Source organism: Columba livia, chromosome Z, assembly GCF_036013475.1.
Source record: "Columba livia isolate bColLiv1 breed racing homer chromosome Z, bColLiv1.pat.W.v2, whole genome shotgun sequence".
In the NCBI taxonomy this organism is placed as follows: Eukaryota; Metazoa; Chordata; class Aves; order Columbiformes; family Columbidae; genus Columba; species Columba livia.
In genome coordinates this window covers 31,927,234-31,934,101 of record NC_088642.1, presented here as the reverse complement: position 1 = coordinate 31,934,101, position 6,868 = coordinate 31,927,234, and the positions used below count along the sequence as shown (strand labels likewise).

General features: G+C 37.9%; 1 long non-coding RNA gene across 2 annotated transcripts; it reads right to left on the bottom strand.

The window, feature by feature from the left end:
- Positions 1–450: 450 nt before the first annotated feature.
- On the bottom strand, positions 451–6,655 carry LOC110361873 (uncharacterized). 2 transcript variants are annotated; one of them, XR_010468821.1, is made up of 4 exons: positions 6,140–6,655; positions 2,451–2,649; positions 1,469–1,662; positions 451–1,173 (listed from the first exon to the last, which is right to left on the bottom strand). It is a non-coding gene; the product is annotated as an uncharacterized LOC110361873 (long non-coding RNA). The 2 variants fall into 2 exon arrangements; XR_010468822.1 differs by lacking the exon at positions 6,140–6,655 and adding an exon at positions 2,801–3,771.
- Between the last annotated feature and the right edge of the window lie 213 nt (positions 6,656–6,868).

The following is a 6,868-nucleotide window of genomic DNA, read 5'->3' as shown; positions in this document are numbered from 1 at the left end:
GTGAGATTTGGAACAAGTCAAAGCCATCAGAAGAACCAGAGTCGGCCTGTTGTATAAGCAGTGAGAAGTGGTACAGCAAGTCACCAGGTCCATACAGAAGCTTCAAAAAGTGTGGATTGCTCCAAAGCCATGGCTCAGAAAATAAAAGCCATGTTACAAGAAATGACATTTGAGGAAGAAAAGCATGTGGATATTAGGATCAAAGTAAGAAAAGCACATGGGCCTGATAAAACTGTTATATCATAGATAAGCGATAAACATGGGCCAAAGTAAACCTGGAGATTGGAAAAGAGATTCAAGAACTGCAATAGATTAAATTGGTTAGCAAAAAACTGTAAGCTACAGAGATACATGTAATTAAAAAAAAAAAAAAAAAGCAAGAACCCAGCTCAGTGTGACGAAATTCTCATATGAATAAAAAGTAGAACTCATATCTGCATATTCTACATGTAAAGAAGCAGGACATTTATTCATCTTAAAGGAGGCAATGATACAAAAAGGTAGAATGTTGCCAAAATCAGCAATCTTAGCACAGAAAGGAGTACCACAAATATTAGTAGATAACTTGATAAAATTCGTCCTTTGGTGGATATACGAACTTAAAACATCTGGTTAAATAATAAATTACCAAAGAAATGATTTGCCAAAGTGATGGAGGAAAAAAGTACTCAATATTGGGTCGGAAGTGTGTCAGACACATGATCTCATCAAAAAGATATGCTTGTGAGGAGGGTGGGAGGAAAATATACCAGTAGCATTTGCAGAGGACACTAACAGAAATGGTTACAGGAAATGTTAGAGATTAACTGTTTCACACTTCTTCCTTAAGAAAGTTCCTCCCCAAGGTACTATATGACCGAACATTCATAAAGGAGTCTTTGGTGTCAGCCTAGGAAACTGTCTTTGCTAGTCATTGGTTCTGGGCAGAGGAGAGAGAAGGAGGAGACACAACTATTATTAACTAATGTAATTCCTTCTGACGCATTTATTTTTAAACTGGGATGGTTCCACTGGGAGAGAAAATCTGAAGAACATGGCTGAAACTAGAGCATACTTTTTCTGGTTTTGAAGGATCCTCCGAATTCCCTTTGGTAAAGAACATTCTTGTTCTGTCACTCAGATCATGGCCTGCACATGCCACTTGGATTGCATCCAATAGCTGAGTTGTCTTACCTGTCAGTGACAAAAGAAATAAAAGACTACTTCCATAGCATTGGAAGTACAAGATTTGCATTTTTATGAAAATAAACAAACAAAAAAGAGCATGATAAGCAGTTGATAGAGGCATTCACCTGACATCAGGAGACTGAAATTCAGTCCAAGTTCAAATTCACAGCTCTTAACTACGAGGAGAATACCCTAACTAGCAAGATGACTCTTCCTCAGAGAAAGGAAGCAGTCCTGTAGTCACTACAAACTAAGCAAAAAATAATAGGGTATTTTTGTATTCTATTGTTACTGCACTCACCAGAAGAGTCAAATCTTGGTTTCTTTTTTTTTCCAGCAGTGACTGTTTCCATATTTTGATCAGTAGTAGGCTACCGTGTAAAGCTGAGCATCAAGTTACACCACATCACACCCCTTCCTTCTGCTCTTCTCCCTTCTCTGAAGAGATCCAGAAGCAAACAAGAAACATGTGTACTTGGGGAGCCAGATTCTGTCCTGAAATAATGAGTGAAGTGAGACATTTGTTGTAGTAAGGACTCACAGAAATTGCAAATGAAAGAACAACTGCATAATCTGACAAGTGCTGAACAAACATACTTTTATTCATGTGGTTCTGACCATGACAAGATGAACTTTGTAAAACTGCTTTGTTAAACTGCTCTGTTAGCACATGCACCTGAAGAACAAACTTTCACTGTCAAAAAAGTTCCTCAATCACAGCTTTAGACATTGATATGAAGAGAGGATATGGTCCACTGACTCTTGTGGGCAACTGGTAGGCTAAGGGAAATTTCAGGTCTCCTGAATCCCCATCTCCTAATCTATTTAGTAGGTGTTAATACTCTCACTGTCCTAAAATGTTGAGTCCATGCCACATGCATCTACCATCCAATTTAATAGCAAACATGAAGAAATACAAAGAAGCTCTGTACATATGGGAGATCTAAAAAACACAGGTATTCAACTTTCAAGTATCTTTATTGAATGTCACTGTGACAACTTCACCAGGCTATCTCATCAGACTGTTAAAATGAGAAAAAAACAGGAAATTACTTGGAATAATTGCTGTACTTTATATACAAGAGATATATACAAGAGATTTTGGTGTTGGACTTTTCTGTTGTCTCTTCTCATATTTTTGTAGGTAAGTATCAAAATAGTGCTAAAAAGGTCCTTTGATGTGGACACATGGTGATGTTGACAGACTCACAAACAAAACAAAAGCAAAATTTTTGTTTGTGCAGTATGGAACTGCTATAGGAAAAGCAGAAAGTTGACTTAACTGTATCCACTCTTCAGGGAAGAACTGACTGGAATGGAAGTCGAGTACGTCTTTCTTCCTGGGGGAAACTCTCTTGTAGATGAGGAGGACAGACTCATATTAGAGCTTACTCTTTGCTCTTCTACAGCCACAGCAGTCTTTGTAAACTGCCCATAAAGTCCTTGTTTTGGTAACCATTACCATGTAACTTTTTAGAGACACTGAAAAGCAAAATCAATGTAAGCTCCTCAGTAAAGAAGATGAATTTTTCTCATCATATTAAAAAAAAAAAACAACAATGACATCACCCCTTTGAGGAATTTTTTTTCCAATGTAGAGTTTTAAAATATCTAGAAAAGTTTGTGAATTTACCGGGTATATTTCCTTCAGCTATACCTGCAACCTCATTTAATACTGAAAGGAGCCGTCAAACATTCAGAGGGAGAAAAAAAATCTTTGCTCCTGTCAAAACAAAGTGATGTTGTAATTAAGTTTCTGCTAATGCAAGGTTGCAATTGCCCTCAATTCCCTCAGCAGAAACCTTTGCAGGTCTCTCACACTCAATGATACTGGTTTGTACATTACCATTGTTCATTATACACCAAATAATCCGATGTCCCTTTCTTTATTAAGGAAAGCAAGCAAATTAATGTAACCGGCAGATATTTCTAGTAATTTACACAATGAACTGTGATAAAAGGTTTGTTAAAATAAAATAAGTAAAAAATGTAACTAAAAATGCAGGCAATTTCTTGTGTAGCCTCAGTGTAGAGTTACAGACACACTGAGTGAATATTTGCAGATGGAAGGCAGACAAAGAAATGAGGCATAGACTCTTTTCACTTGCAGATCTGGAATACTGCTCATTTTGTTTAAAATAAAACAAACACTGCCCCCCTAAACAAACAAACAAACAAACAAACAAACAAAAATAACCCCAAGTATGCTGTGTGTCAAAGTTTTCACTTTCTTATCCATTTCTAATGATACAACAGAATGAAAATCTAGGCTGCAACGAGGTCTAAGACAGACGAGAAAACGAATAAGCACCAGAATATCTGGTGGTGCAAATTTTAAGAAAAGAGTCCAATGCAGCTTCAACCCTGATAAATCTTTCTGGTGAAACAGAGATGTCGTAACAGCTACAATGCCTTTGGTCACTCCGTGGCAAAGGCCAAGTATAACAAGTCTAACAAACTTCCTCATCAGAAAGTTCAGTTTCCTGGGCATGTAGAACAATACTCTCAATATTTAATGAAAAAGGGATACTGAATCAGTAAAACAATAACAACAACAACAACAACAGTGTTACAAATGTAGGGCCCTTTTCCCTTCTTCTTCCTTCCCTTCCTTCCCTTCCCTTCCCTTCCCTTCCCTTCCCTTCCCTTCCCTTCCCTTCCCTTCCCTTCCCTTCCCTTCCCTTCCCTTCCCTTCCCTTCCCTTCCCTTCCCTTCCCTTCCCTTCCCTTCCCTTCCCTTCCCTTCCCTTCCCTTCCCTTCCCTTCCCTTCCCTTCCCTTCCCTTCCCTTCCCTTCCCTTCCCTTCCCTTCCCTTCCCTTCCCTTCCCTTCCCTTCCCTCCTTTTCCTCTCTCCTCTCCTCTCCTCTCCTCTCCTCTCCTCTCCTCTCCTCTCCTCTCCTCTCCTCTCCTCTCCTCTCCTCTCCTCTCCTCTCCTCTCCTCTCCTCTCCTCTCCTCTCCTCTCCTCTCCTCTCCTCTCCTCTCCTCTCCTCTCCTCTCCTCTCCTCTCCTCTCCTCTCCTCTCCTCTCCTCTCCTCTCCTCTCCTCTCCTCTCCTCTCCTCTCCTCTCCTCTCCTCTCCTCTCCTCTCCTCTCCTCTCCTCTCCTCTCCTCTCCTCTCCTCTCCTCTCCTCTCCTCTCCTCTCCTCTCTTTCCTTCTCTTTTCTTGTTTTCCTTTTTATTGTTACACTTTAACTACTACTTATATTGCCAGATTTAGAAATGCAAGGAGAAAGAGAGAGTGTCTGCTATGCCTTCTGCTTTCATGAAAGGTCACTGAGTAAGCACTTAGACAACAACTGACCTAGCCAGAGAATTCAGCAAATAAAGAAAGTGACAAGCAAAACTAATTTGAGATTAAAGCTGCTGAACATCTTGTTATGGAAAATCAACAACCAAATATTTCATTTCACAAGGACTTTCCCAGACAAGTCAAGTCATGTCAACTGTGTATATTTAGAAGTATGGTTCTCATGATTATGTTGCATGAGATATCTGATGTGATTGTGTAAATACGCGTAACGCTAAATAAAATTACTCAACCACAGTGTTTGACAATACCAATCAGAATCAACATTTTGCAGGAAAACTTCAAAACAATTTGAAATATGTCATAATTGCTATAATAAAATGCTGAGGCAAGGTAGAAGCAAAAAAAACGACATGGAGTGGATTCAGAGGTCAAAGAGTTTGACTACACTGAAAAAAAGTTCATTGTTCTCCTGATTTTACATTAAAAAGGAAACTGGAATGTCCATTCTAAGGCAGAATGTAATTCTGATTTTTATTTCAAGACAGTATTAAAAAGTACTTTCAATTTTAGTATATACAAGATCAAAACTCAATAAATAAATAATTGATACTATACACTGTGTTACCTGGAAAATATATGTTTTTAAAATGATATAATTTATTTGTGTAACGTCAAATAATGCATGAAATGTGGGGGATTAAATTAAAATATTTCTATTGAGTAGCTAGCATAAAATTACATGTTTCAACTAGCAAAAACCAGAGTGGTTTTAGGTAGTCATCCTTTCTGAACGTTTTTAGTTTAAAAAAATCAATAAATTCGTTAGACATTGAAATTTGGACAAAAGGAATAAGTTTTCAATGTAAACCGTTCTATTTAACACTTTCTAATAATCTGAGCTTGAAGGACAGTGATATCATGCATGACCACCTCCACAGTAATATTTCTAATTACACAATATTCCCTGTAAGTAAAATAATAAGTAAAAAAAAAAAAAAAAAAATTAAGCCTTCTTGTTTTTTTATTTGCTGTCTCATCTATGCTTGCAAAAGGAAAGCACACATTTGTGCATAGAAAAGAAGGAAATATATGTACATTAGCTATCTATATTTTTACAAGAACACTGTATTTTTGTGATTACATTTTAAGAGTTGTCAACGGTCAGATAGATTAAAGTAAACTAAAAGGCAATTGGTTAACGTTCCTGCTCAGTAAGATGTGAACTGCAGTAAAAATCTTCACTTGAACGTGACTACTATGAAGATTTCCTTTTTGATGTTATTTAATGGAAACTCATATTCTCACATGATAATAGACACTGAAATCTTCCAAAAACTTTCTGATTATCCCAGGTGTACTCAAAAAAATATTTAAAAGTGTTCTGGAAGTTTTCAGTAGCTCCCGTCTGGAAAACATTTGGTAATATAATAAGCCAATTTATTGCTGTTCAGTTCCAGCTCATACAGACATCAGATCTGATCTCAGCTCATAGTTTTCTATATATATAAAGAACAATTCTAGACTTCAGCATGATCTGCAACTCAGTAAAGAAACAGAACAAAACATAAAATAGCAAAATGAATTTTCTCTGGCTTTGAATACAGTTGTCTCATCATGAGACAAACATAGCATCTTCTGTCAGCTCAGACCAGCATTTTAGGAACTTAAAGCTAAAGTACCCAAAACAAAATTGGTACATAGCTCCATATCCCACATTACTCACAAGTGCAGTATCTTTTGATTCTCCAGGGGCTTGTCTTAGATAGCAGCTTTTTGGCTCCCAACATCTTAGAATAAAGTCAGGTACAAGTTTCAGAATGTGAGATAAAATACAGCATATAGCTTTTAGGACTCAGAACACCATCAGGCATCTCTGCCCCTCTTTACCCCGCTCTCCAATGCAGCTGTGCACAATACAGTTTGCACTTTCATTAGCGAGCCTCTAAACACAAAATGGGAGCATGGTAGTCAGCAAAGCAACGGTTGCTATTTTCATTTCAGCTATGCAGACATGTTGAAATAATGATCCTAGCAACATGTTAGCAAAACATTAGAAAGGCTTTAGTAAGCAAATAATTTAATTACAGCCCTCTCTTAGGCAGTTTATATTGCATGACCCCTGACCTTTTATATTGCAGTACCTAAACTCAGCATGGGATTCACACTTCCCATTCCTGTCACAGAATCTCTCCATCTTGTACCATTTAATATAGTGTGCTCCAGGTGTTCTGTGGTGAATGAATAGCTATATTACTACCTGCCAGACACAATCACACTCTATTCATCATCCATGGCTGGCTGCGTGAAGCCCTGCTTCCAGCAGGCTCCCTCTCTATTTCCTTGTTCAAACGTCTGCAGTGCTTTCGGCCCATCTGTCAAGGCTGTCATTTAGAGGGAAAACAGTATCAGCGCTTTAAATATATGGAGTTCTCTATTGAAACAGTGCTGTGAT